We start from the raw sequence: 13,581 nt of genomic DNA on the forward strand, positions 1-13,581 counted from the left end.
AGAAGGAGAAGAAAGAGAGCAAGAAATTGAAAACCTATCTGAAAAAATAATGACAGAAAACTTCTCCTACTTGGTGAAAGAAATAGACTTACAAGTCCAGGAAGCACAGAGGGTCCCAAACAAGAGGAACCCAAAGAGGCCCACAGCAAGACACATCAAAATTAAAATGCCAAAGGTTAAAGACAAAGAGAGAATCTTAAAAGCAGCAAGAGAAAAGCAATTAATTACATACAAGGGAGCCCCCATATGATTGTCAGCTGATTTCTCAACAGAAACTTTGCAAGACAGAAGGGAGTGGCCAGAAATATTCAAAGTGATGAAAAGCTAGAACCAGCAACCAAGATTACTCTATCCAGCAAAGCTATCATTTAGAATTGAAGGTCGGATAAAGAGCTTCACAGGTAAGCTAAAATAGTTCATCACCACCAGAGCAGTACTACATGAAATGTTGAAGGGTCTTCTTTAAGAAGAAGCTAATGAACAAAAGGATCTGATGAACTAAATAGATCCAGAGACATTGACGCAGGCAACAGATGGTCATATTTCAGAGGGAAGAGGCAAGGGGGGCAGAGGGTGGGAAGAGATTAACCAAAGAAGTTATATGCATATATGCATAACCCATGGACACAGACAATAATGGGGTGAAGGCCTGAGAAGGGGGTTGGAGAGAGGTGGAGAGGGTTAAAGGGGGGAAAAATGGGACACCTGTAATACTTTCAACAATGAAGATAAATTTAAAAAACAAAACAAAACAAAATAAAAACATTGATGTGATAGAGACACATCGATTGGTTCCCTCCTGCATGCACCCAGACCAGGGCCAGGGATGAAGCCTGCAACCAAAATACATGTCCTTGGCCAAAATTGAACCTGGGACCCTTTAGTCCACAAGCTGATGCTCTAACCATTAAGCCAAACTGGCCAGGGCTCAAATGCCTTTTTTAAAAATTGTTTTTGCTCTTCTAGTTCCTTTGCTTTTCTATGTGAGTTTTAAAATTAGCTTTCCAATTTCTACAAAAAGCTTACTGGGATTTTGATTGGAATTATGTTGAATCTATAGATCAGGTTCAGAAGAACTGATATATTAATAACAAGGTACATATCTTCATTTATTAGATCTTTTTTTACTTTCAGCAATGATTTGTGGTTTTCAGTGTAGAAGTCTTGCATACATTTTGTTAAATTTATCCTTAAACATTAAATTCATTTGGTACGTTGTGAATGATATTACCTACTTAATTTCAATTTCTGATTTCCTGTTATTAGTAAAATAGAAATAAAATTATTTTTATATATTAATCTTAACCTGAAAACTTACTAATATCACTTATTAGTTCTAGTAGTTTTTCAAGCTATGACCTCATTTTCACTTTTTAGATATTTTTTTCCTTAGATACCTTCTTAATAGAAAAGATATCCTTAGATTTTTGCTTTTGAACTCAACCTGAGAATAATTTTAGGAGGTAGGTTTATGCCATTTACATATCTTGTTATAAAAGATGTTTCTTGACTTTTACATTATTTTAATACTTTTATTTCTATATTTTGCTAACTGAATTGACCTTGTTTTGTTTGGTCTATTTATGCATTTATTAAATATTTAATATGTGCCTACTATTTGTGGGTAGCACAATTTTAGGAACTGGAACCATAAGAATGAACCAAACAGACAAAAGTCCCTTTTCCTCTGCAGCCGAGTGATTTTTCTAATGATAATTTGGATTGTTATGTAATCTATTTTTTCCACTTAATAGCAATTACCTTTAAAACTTTATGCATCACATATTCAAAGTCTATGACTGGTCTAATAATCAAATAGACAAGAGACAGATTAGCAAGTGAAAATGACCAAATTTAACACATGCATATGTAAGGGAACACCCCCCCCCCCACCACCACCAGGTACATGAGAGAATCAGAGACCCCATATGGGTAATAGGTTAAGAGACAGTAAGAATGGGTATATCACACATCTTGAGCTAGGGGTGCAGCAAGGTGCCTTGGGGGCGTCAAAAGCTCATTGCAAGATAAGAACAGATCTTTAGTAAATTGAAGCTTGCCCTGCCCTAGGGATAGGTCAAAAGAAGATTTTTCTGATAATTTCTTATGGCCAAGGTCTCTAATTCAAATACTTCTAGGTAGTTAAGGTAGGGGGAGGGGGGTAGAAGTTTCTTTTGAGCCTTCTGCTAAAGTTGCCTTTAGCTCAAGACAGTCTGCAAACAACAGAGACACATCTTGGGGACTTATTAGGGGACCCCCATACTTGTCATATTCTCTATTTAGAGATGTTAACCTTTTAATTAGGGTCTAGCTTCTGTTAAGTGTAACTTCTATAGTTTTGGAGTAAGTGTATATTTGAAATTTTATGATGCTTTTATAATTGGAGATCGAGATTAATTATCCCAGCTTTAGAAGTGAGAAAATTAAAATTTAAGAGAAGTTAAGTCACCTGATACACAGTCATATAGCTGGATGGCATCATTAAAATTCTAATACGAAATCTTATGCTTTTTTTTCCCTGCTCTATCACCTGAGCAGAAAAACCAATATATTTCCAAGATTTTCATATCACTTCCTGTGCTAGTTTCCTTATTCCTTTTATTCTGTAGCGACCTATAAAACTAAGGATGCAATTTACAAGATCCTTGGAAACATTTCATTCATTTATTCATTCAATCGATACTTTCTTTTATGGAGCAAAAGAGCAGGTAGTGTCAGTACTCCACCCATATTCCCTTGGGATTCCCTTGCTAAAGGCTGCTTACTGGGATTATCTGTCCTCCCTACCAGAAAGATTTGTTGTTGTTGTTTTTGTTTGTTTGTTTGATTTTTGTTTTAATTCTGTTTTTTATTTGCCTGAGGAACATATTCAGTCTGCACACAAGGCAAACTAGGCATTAAATAGAGTTAATTTTCCTGGAAGCAGTCCTTAACAAATGATAATAGTCAGACTTGGTGAATAAAAAATACTCCAGTTGCTTCCTTGTTTAGTTGGAATAATTGTGAGGTATGTTCTACACTATTTCATCTTGCACCATGGGCCTGAATACCCATTTTCCATATTGACAAGTTGGCTGATGTCACATTCTTTTTGGCTTTCTTTTTTTTCCTATCTCACTTTTTCACTTCCCTACAAGATTTCCTGGATCACTTCTTTTTTTTTTTTTAATATATCTTTATTGAGTTTAGAGAGAGGAAAGGAGAGGGAGAGAGAGAGAGAGAGATAGAAAGATCAATGATGAGAGAGTCATTGATCGAACCCGCAACTGGGGCATGTGCCCTGACCGGGAATCAAACCCAGATCGCCTGGATCCCAGGTCGATGCTCAAACGCTGAGCCACACCCGGCCGGGCTGGATCACTTCTTAATCTACAGGTATTTAAATCCTTGCCTCAATATCTGCTTTTTGGAGAACTTAAAGTAAGACAAAAGAATGCCTATTACAGCCAAAAAATTTAAATTAGTTCCCCTAAGTGTCAGAAACATTACTTGCAACTTGGAAATAGGCAAAATCGAGTAAGTGTCCTTTCAATGCAGTCCTGGGCTTGAATTACTACTGTCAACTGGGCCATTTCACAATACTGTAGGAGAAGAGGTTGATTTGTAAACTGTTGTTCAGTAGAGATCAAATAATTTCTGTTCAATGAAATAGATAGTGCCAAAGGTTACAGATTTTTCCCCTGTAAAATATTAATCAGTTCTGTATATAAGCCAGCAATCTTATCCTGACATTTCTTTATTAAAGTGCTTACTTTCACCCAATGCTTTTGAACAGATTTTAACATTATACTGGTTGCCTACTTAATTAAGAAATAGGATAACATTTTTGGCATGTGTTCTTCTATTTGCCAGGTAGTCATATTTTATAACTTTTAGAGAATTATACTTAAACATAAAGAAGACAAAAAAAAAAACAAAAAAACAATGACAATATACAGTGTATGTATAAAATATATAATACATATATTATTATACATATAATACATATATTGCATTTTACAATCATATGCTGCATAATGACAATTCAGTCAACAATTGGCTACATATATGCAATAATGATCCCATAAAATTATAATGGTGCATGACTATAAATATATAGTCACATCTTGATTGGTTTTATAAAAGAATAAAGCTGGGTAGAGGTTAGAGATTAATGGTTTGGGGAGATGTACTATATTATATAAAGTGGTTGAGAAAGCATCTGAATGGAGACCTGGAGGAAGAAAGACAGTGGGCCATCAGAGCACAAGTGTTCCAGGCAGACAGACAAACAAACGAAAACCAGCAAATGCGAAAACCCTGAAATAAGACTGTGTGCTTGACGAATTTAAGTAACTGCAAGAAGCCCATTGTGCTGATAAACTGCATGAGTTATGGCAGGGGAAAGGTACGTGAGGACAAAGGTGCAATGTGAGCCAGGCCACACAAGGCCGCCTACGTTTCTTCCATGATGTTGGCTTCTACACTATGTGAGGTAGAAAGAAACCATCGCAGAATTTTGAGGAAGAGTGATGTGATCCACTCTGTTTCTAAAGAATCTTAAAGGCTGTGCTATTGAGATTTGGGGCTAGGGCAGAGAGACCATTTAGGATACCTTTTTTGCGGGGGACACAGTGTTGGTGGTTTAGAACCAGGTGACAATAGTAGTTAGGAGGGATCTGATTCTAACTAAATTTTGAGGTACAACCAATATAATTTTGCCTGATAATTGGATGTGATTTGTGAGAATGACTATCATTTTTTATTCATTCTTTAAATTTTCAAATACTTATTGCAAGATGTTGGGTTAGGTATACGATAAAACAGTTTCTGAGATTCACATGAACTTTTGTGCAGGTCTAACAAATTTGAGATTAATATGGTCATGTCACTTCAGAGACATTTTAATACTTAAAGCTGCCACTTCCACTACTGGTGATAAAAGCATCAGCAAAAAACCTCATCATGGTAACATAAACAGATTATTCTAACATAGTTAATACTGAGCCATACTCTAGTTTGCAGGGAAGATATTCCTATGAAGTAAAGTCAGGTTTATTTTTCATTAATGGAACAAAAATACACAAAAGAGAATCTCAGAGTATGGATTTATTTACATGAATTTACAACTGTGAAATTAGGATTGTAAAAATTTAACAATTTGTTTTAAAGTTGATATTGATTTCAGAAACTGGCAGTCTATCACTCAAAATACCTTAAATTACTAATTCCTACAGTACTCTTGTTTTGTATTGTTTATGACAGTATTGCTCCTAAACCAAATAAGTATAATGCATTTCATGCTAAGAATTGACCTGCAAAATTTTCTGTCAACTAATTATTTTATCTTTAAATAAAGAGATGTTTGTTTTATCTTCAATAGTCAGCGGGTTGATCTCTAAAGCACAATGTGCTAACTAGAGATGATGTGAAATATAATCTATTAAATTTAGGGGAAAATAGTCATTCAGCCAATGTTTGCTTTTGCCTTTTCTTTTTTAATGTAAAATGTGAGTATCTACTAGTACAGTAGAACATGTATACAGTTCTGGAATAGTATATATACATGGGAGTATATATTTTTTCCTTGGGAGATAAAGTCACAGATTGGACCTATTACATATATTTATTTATTATGCTCATTTTTTATTATATGTGTCTCTCCACTATAATGTAATCTCCATGAGGGGTGTAAGTTATTCTTGTTAACTTATTCTTGTAAGTTGTTTTTAACTGAGGTATTCTAACCACAAAAACACTGTACCTCTGTACCTAGTTCATAATAGGTCCACAATAATGTATGTATTTAATCACGTACTATATTTCTTGATAAGAAGAAATGTGAGGGGAAAAATTCCCTGACCTGGAAAATGGATGCATATGTACACTGTGAAGGACACAAAGAATAACCAAAGAGAAAGATATCAGATACTAATTCCCCAAGGCTTTACCTTGGTACCTCTAAGAAAGAGTAATAGAGGGCAGTGCCCAACAATGGACTGGAGAGTAGAGTGAAATAAAAGTCATTTAAGATAGGTAAAGATAATGTGAATATAGCTATCACTGATTGTTTACTTTGAGTCAGTCAACGAAAAGAATTATTTTTATGTATATTGTGTTTTTATCCCAGGGACTAAAATAATTCTTGATATGCAGTAGATACTCAACAAGTATTTATAAAACATAAATTTTCTCCTTAAATCACACAACTATCTTATGAATAAGAAAGCATTTTTATAATTCTTTTTCTGATTACAATATCTGAGGCTAGAGAGGTTAAGACGCTTGCCCCAATCACACAGAAAGCAAGTAGAAGAGACCAGATGTATATCAAAATCTGAGATGAGAAACTAAGTTCTGAACCACTATGACTGTCTCTGTTTCTAATGGAAAATAAATATGATAATTGTGCAGAGGTGAGTAATATGTGTGCAGTATTATGTAAATGGACTAACAGATTGAGTGTGCAGACTGCAGTTAGCCATATAAACCTCATTCATGATTCTCATTTTTACTTGTCTAAAAGGTTCAGTATTGAGTGAAGTATAGAGTAACAGGTAAAGTAGCTAGATGATCCACAATCCATGAATCCATGAAAATTACCAAAAGGGAGCCAAGTATATGGCATGATTTCTCAATGAAGTTTTTATTTTAATAAGAGTTATGATAAATCTAATTACAGCCACGTGCCACATAATGATGTTGCAGTCAAAGACAGAACTCATATTCAACAGTGGTCCCATAAGAATATAATAGAGCTGAAAATTTTCCATTGTTTAGTGGCCCCACAAGTGAAATGGAAAGAAAGAATTCCAATGCTAAGATTATCTTCAATAAAATAAATAAATACTTTAGAAAGCCATCAAGAATGTCTTAGGTTGGCCCGGCTGGGCTTGGCTCAACAGGTGAGCATCAGCCTATGATCCAGGAGATCGGGGTTTGATTCCCTGTCAGGGCACATGCCCGGGTTGGGGGCTCGATCCCCAGTCAGGGGCATGCAGGAGGCAGCTGATTAATGACTCTCTCATCATTGATGTTTCTCTCTCTCTCTCCCTCTCCCTTCCTCTCTTTGAAATCAAAAAAGGTATATTAAAAAAAAAAAAAAGTCTTAGCTTGTTCCTTTTTAGGAAGCAGAGATAAAGGTTAAGTTGATACCGCTATGTTTGGGAAGTACCAGTGCAGGGAGGTAAAACTAAGAAAAAATAAATCAAGGTAAAACAAGAGAACATGCAAAACAATGCAATGTGATGTGTCATTGTTCCAGCCATGGCTTCATGTCAAGCTGGGAAAAAACAGAAAGGATCATTCAGCAGCTTGTTTGTTCAGCATGTGGGTCTTCCCCAGAAGGGCTGCAAGGAAGAAGTGCCACTCAGACTAGTCCACCAAATAGTAAAGAAGAGATGTGCATCTGCTCAACTTCCTTTTATCTTTCACTTCCCATTACTCAAGACTCAACTCCTAAACCACTGGGTTGCATCTCTAGCCTCTTTGTGGCTAAGAAGCCAGAAACTATTCCCCGCATCAAAGTGTTTTATCCAAGACCAAGAGAAGAACGATGACTGGATATGAGTAGTGTGCCAGAATGATAGAGAAATTAAAAAGCTCAGAGTATATGAGGAGGCATATAAGGTTTATGTTCCAACACAAAGAAAGGGAGGTCAAAATAACAGATTGCTTTGTGATGCTTCTTTACCCTTACTTCATAAAATGCCAGGAGTAAAAGAGAGAAGACCTCAGAAAAGAAGGAGTCTGCCCTAAATTTAGGGCAAAATACAAAAGTCTGGAATAGAACAGTCCAAGCAAGTCCAGCTCAAGTAAACCCAGTCCAAGCAAGAGGGTGAGGCAAACCCAGAGGAGACTTAAGTCATTATCTATATTCTAAAAGTTGGCCCTAAGTGGAAATTGACTGATAAATGTGAGAAACTCAGGTGAAAGTCAATGAGTGTTGTGACAGAAGATGGAACACATAAGGAAAGAGGCTTTCAAAAAGGAGATGGCAAAAAACCCCAAAAAACCACAAAAACAGACCCCAGTTAGAAAATGGGCATCCCTGAACCCATGGATGTGAGCAGAAGGGGGCCAAGCATATGGCAGGGCTTCTCAATGAAGCCTTTATTTTAATAATAGTTATAATAATATAAACTGTCATTTATTCCACACTTATTTGCCAAGCTTTATAGACTCTTTATCTCTATTAACACATTGTATCCTCTCCCTGCTGTTTATGAGGCAGGCACAGTTATTATCCCATGTTACAAATGAAAAACTGAGACGCAGAAAAGATGAATTGCCCAGGTTACACAGCTAAAGTAAGACACAAAGCCAGGATTTTCAGCCGGGCAGACAGATCCAGGGCACAAGGAGGAGGGGTGCTGGCTGCTCTCACTTCATGTTGCCCCAAATGGACGCTCTGTGTTATTCCCCATGGGACTCCTCAGAAAGTCCAGGAATAAAGCCGCGGAGCTTACTCTGTGCAGAGTAGAAAGGCATCTAGGATTAGAAAATATCTTTCTAAATATCTTTGCAACTCACTTAACATAAGTTTAATACACGAATTCCCAAATTGATCACATAAAGAAATAGGATGCTAATTTATGTCAAACCATGAATCCTCAGGGGAATTTTTACATCGAACTACATCATGTATTAGTTGAAATCATCTATTGACAAAATGTCCAGTACTGTTCACGATGACAAATACTGAAAGTAAAAAAAGAAAGTAAGCACAACCTCCCATAACTTAGAAATGCTTATTACTCAAACAAGTTGAAGTAATCAGCTACCGAGGAACAATGTGGAAAGTACAGTTACACTAAGTAAATATTCCAGCATCACAGGGAAAAGGCTACCATTTTAACTTTCTCCTCAAAGATTTCTAGCTTTGGTTTTGTGTTTGTTTGTTTGTTTGTTTTTGCCAAGGTCCCTTCTCTTTAATAGTGACTGCATCAGTGGAAACTGTGATACATTTTATATGACAAACCACTGAAACTTTGCTGGAATGCCTCTACCCAGAGTGTCGAGACATCTTTCAAGAAAGAAAACATCTGCCGAATAAAAGTAAATGCTTCTGCACTATATTTAAGATTTTGCTCTCTCCAAGATACTATACTGAGATCTTCTACTTTAAATATTTCTTGAATAATTTAAGATAAAAGTATGCTTTACAGCGACCTTGCTTTTGATAGCAATTAAATATAAACTAGCTTTCTCACTTCCATGGTGTTATTAGGGAGCTGCCTACAATTTAAACTTCATCAAGGGTTGATCTGAATATCTTAACTTCAAAGCATTAATAATCACTTATAAAAATCTTTATATGACATTTTTTTCTTTTACACTTTGAACAGAAAGACTGTTTGGCTTTTGAAGAAAATGATTTAAGAGCAAGTATGAACTTCTATTTCATGTTCAATATAAAAACCAATAAAGAAATCCATAGCCATTGTAAAACTAAAAGTTTATTTGAAGAAAAAGCGGAGGTAGGTGGGAGAAATTGAACTTGTAGCCATGTTTCTGACCTCTTTCCTTTAATTTGACAGAATGACAACTAATGGAGTAACCTGTATTCTTTGAAGGAAAATACCCCAAATTTGAGATATCCACAGAGCTTTCACCAGCTATTAATGGTTATTTAAATGATTTTAGAATGACTTGCTCATCTCAAGTTGCAAATGAGCAAAGCCTTTGAAATATGGCACTTTTTCAAAAAGTAAATATCTCATTAATGACTGATAATTGAGGGAAAGTTCTTATTTCATTTTTGTGAGAAATATCCATGCCACTGTCTACAGCTGGCACAAAGTGGTACCAGCTTGGTGGCATTTTCCTTTCCCTGCCAACACCTCTGCAAATGTCTCTTGCTCTTCTCATTCCACATCCCTTTTCTCTTTATTGTTCCACCTTCATTTTCCTCCTGTGTTTTTTCCTTGTATTTCTCTCACTTTTTGGGTTCAATAACATTCCTGGCACCCAATCTCTCTGGTGACTTTTGTGATTAAATTATATGATAGATATCAACTCTTTTCCTCTAATATATTCCAATAAATTATAACTTAATGAGTATTCCCATTAATGAATCAAGTAGCATGTTGAAGGTGGGTGAGAGTTTTTATTTATCACCCCATTTCCTAGGTATTTCTTTTGTCTAGGAAAGCCTTTGTGAACAAAATATTTATTCTCTAAGTAAGAAATGTGTCAAAATCATCGCAGCTTTCTCTTTTTTAAATCTTGAAGAAAATCTCCATTTGAGACATCTACTTTATTAACCCTAAACTTCACCGAGTGTTTATTATGGTTCAAAAAATATTTCACCTGTTTATGTGTGTTTTCTTCTTTTTTTCCTTTCTATTTTTAATATGTATTTCAGAGAGAGGAAGGGAGAGAGAGAAAGAGAGAGATAGAAACATCCATGATGAGAGAGTCATTGATCGGCTGCCTCCTGCATGCCCCCGACTGGGGATCGAGCCCGCAACCTGGGCCTGTGCCCTGACCGGGACCCGAACCCCGATCTCCTGGATCCTAGGCCGATGCTCAACCACTGAGCCACTCTGGCTGAGCTATGTGTGTAAACAGTTAATCTTCATCACAATTTTCTGATGTAAGTACTGTTATAACCCTTATTTTACCGGTAAGGCTGATAAAGCAAAGAAGGTGAAGTAAAATGCCCAAGTGTATGTAGCTGGTAAGTGGTGGAGGAAGATTCAAACCCAGGTTTCTGGCTCAAAAACTCAGGTGTTGACTGCTACATGATATCACCTTTTACCCCTGTGCTCGTAGCCAGAATCCACGCAGAAAAAAAATAATGTTGAAAATAAACACCTCACATACAGCTGCCGAACAGATCTGTACAGCTTATAGAAAGTATATAATGTTATGTTGTTTGCAGACATGAATGAAGCCCTTTATATATTAAGATTGATATTTAAATAAACAATTTTGTCACTTTATATTTTCATATGGATATGAAGTAAGCTCATCCTTGACTGTGTTTAAAATAAATGTAGTTTCTTTTCTATAAGTCTCTAGATGAAAAAAAAAAAAAAAAAAGATGATTTGTGTCTGGAAGAGCTATGCACTACCCAGGTGCTTTTTATGGTTGGGCTTCACATTAAGAAAACATTTGCCATGGAAACATCTGGGAAACAGATCACTCAGACAGCATTTTACACAAGGGGATCTACTTAATTCAGCTGTTCTTTTTAAAAGTGGGCCACCCTGTTCATGCCAACTGTATGCATTTAAAGCATATGAACTATAAAAATGCTTCATGCTTAAGTAATCAGCTTTTCATTTATTCTCAAATATTTTACATGCTGTCTGGATTATACTCCACAGTCAAGGCCTCTCCTTTTTCTACTATCAGCTCTGCTCTGAGACAAAGCATGGTTAGGTATCCTCTTCGCACTTGCCATGAAATAAACAGTTAATGCCAAGAAGAACCTGGTAAATGCTAAGGAACTTGTCCAAGGAAGAAAACATCTATGTGGGCACACATTGGTACTTAACTGAACAACAACATATGAAGAATAAGAAAGTTAGGTCTGTTCTGAAGCCACCGCTCTTAACGGTGGCTTAGGGTAAGAAATGACTGTAGAGGAACCACACCCCCTTCTGATTCATAATTTTGGGAAGGACCCAGTAAATGCCTATTTGAAAAAGTTTCCCAGATGATTCTGCGGTAGCTCTACGGGAAAAGCATTTCTATAAGAGAGTGTTTCCAAAAATTGCTTAATGATAAGAGTGGTCTGGGTTGCCTGTTAAAATACAGGTTGCCAGGACTTTCCTTCATCTGGAGAATCTGAATTAAGTAAACTTGGAGGTGTGGAAGACCAGTTTCAGAAGCGTTGCACTGAATCAGTATTTAATACAGAAACATTGCAAGGAAAATAAGAAACATTGCAAGGAAATGATTGTCTTGTCAATCACTGCTTGTGAGAATCTGCTGGAGGATTTCCACAGATTAGCATAACAAAGGTTTTAGTTGTCTTCCTGGTAGCATAGAAAACTCTTAGCATTGTTTAACCTATTTTTTTATTAGAAAAGGTGATTTACTTTGTTAATGAAGGGGTTGAGAACAGGCCTCCCCAAGATGTATCACTTTGGTATATGGATTATTTTGAGCTGAAGGCAATCAAGAGACTCTGTGGGCTCAAGAGAAACTTTTATCTCTCCCTTTCATAACTGAAATTGGATGTCTTGCTCATAAAGGAGTTATTACCAAAAATAACTTTTCATGATCTATCTATATGGCGGGGCAAACTCCTAATTACTGAACATCTGCTCTTCTTATCAGACACTTTACCTCATTCCTTAGCTCAGAATGTCAGATATACCTCACTTTACCTTTCTGTCTCTGAACCTCCCAAGTAGGTAGGCATCGGACTCTCTCATGTATGTGGGGTTCCCATCTGTACACAAGTATTTAATTTGGTTATTTTCTCTTGTTAATCTGCCTCATGTCTATTTCATTATTAGAGCAGCTGAAAGAACCTAGAAGGTAGACGAAAATGACTCCTTCCCAAAACATATAAAAGGAGAAATGCAAAATAAAGTTAAGCTGAGGTACAATGTCACCTGTTAAATTGACAAAGATTAGGAGTTTGGTAATGTCTTGTGCTGCCAATAGCGTGGACACATGCAAACTTTCATATGCAGCTCATGGGGATGTAAATGACAAAGGTTGGCACACTATTGCCAGTGAGTCAAATCCAGCCTGGCTTGACCTATCATTTTACTGTGAAACACATGTTCTCATCTGCCCATCTCCTAATATTTCTGAGAAATTAGTGTTTTCAAATGCACACATTGGAAAATCATTTTTATTCCTAATATGTATATGTATAATCCCAACAACTAAGCCTGAAACCAGCACATTTCGTCTAATTGTAAAAATTAGAAAATGACATTCCATTTATTTGGATAATTACAACAAAAATTGTAATAAGATTGGCTTTTCTATACATTTGAATTACAAAATTATCCTCTTTCCACCGGGATTTTAGCCCCTCACTGTTTCCAGGCCATGTGCACACCTGCACAGCTATCCACAGTGGCCCTGATTATAAAAGCAGAGTAAACTTGTTTTCTACTGAAATGGGAATGCCTCTGGAAGAACATTTGCCCTCAGTCCCTCTCTTGAAGGAGTATGACATAACATCACTGACACAGAATCAAAGTCCATCACGGGTTCAAGCAGGAGTCAAGTTGTAACCAAAGTTACACTAGGTGAGTCCATTATGGGAGCAGGCAGGAGTCAAGTTGTCAATTTGGATAAATTAAGTGTGTAGAGACTGTTAGTTGTCTAAAAATGTTTCTTCCTCTCCCTTTTCTATCTAATAGAGCTTTTCATTTTACTGGGTGAACGACCAAATGAAACACATTTCACATTCTCCAGACTCCTTTGCATGAATTTTGGCTGCAATACTGTGTTCACCAGTGACATATAAATGACAACTGTGTGTGCAAGTTCCAGGCAGTGTTCTTAATGGAAGACAGAGCATTCCTATCCTTTTTTCTGTTTGGCAAAATGCAAATGAGTGGCAATGACTTGACCAAGAGTGACCTCATTGGAAGATGAAATGAACTCAGGAGTGAAGGCTACAC

Source organism: Miniopterus natalensis, chromosome 2, assembly GCF_054644295.1.
Source record: "Miniopterus natalensis isolate mMinNat1 chromosome 2, mMinNat1.hap1, whole genome shotgun sequence".
Lineage (NCBI taxonomy): Eukaryota > Metazoa > Chordata > Mammalia > Chiroptera > Miniopteridae > Miniopterus > Miniopterus natalensis.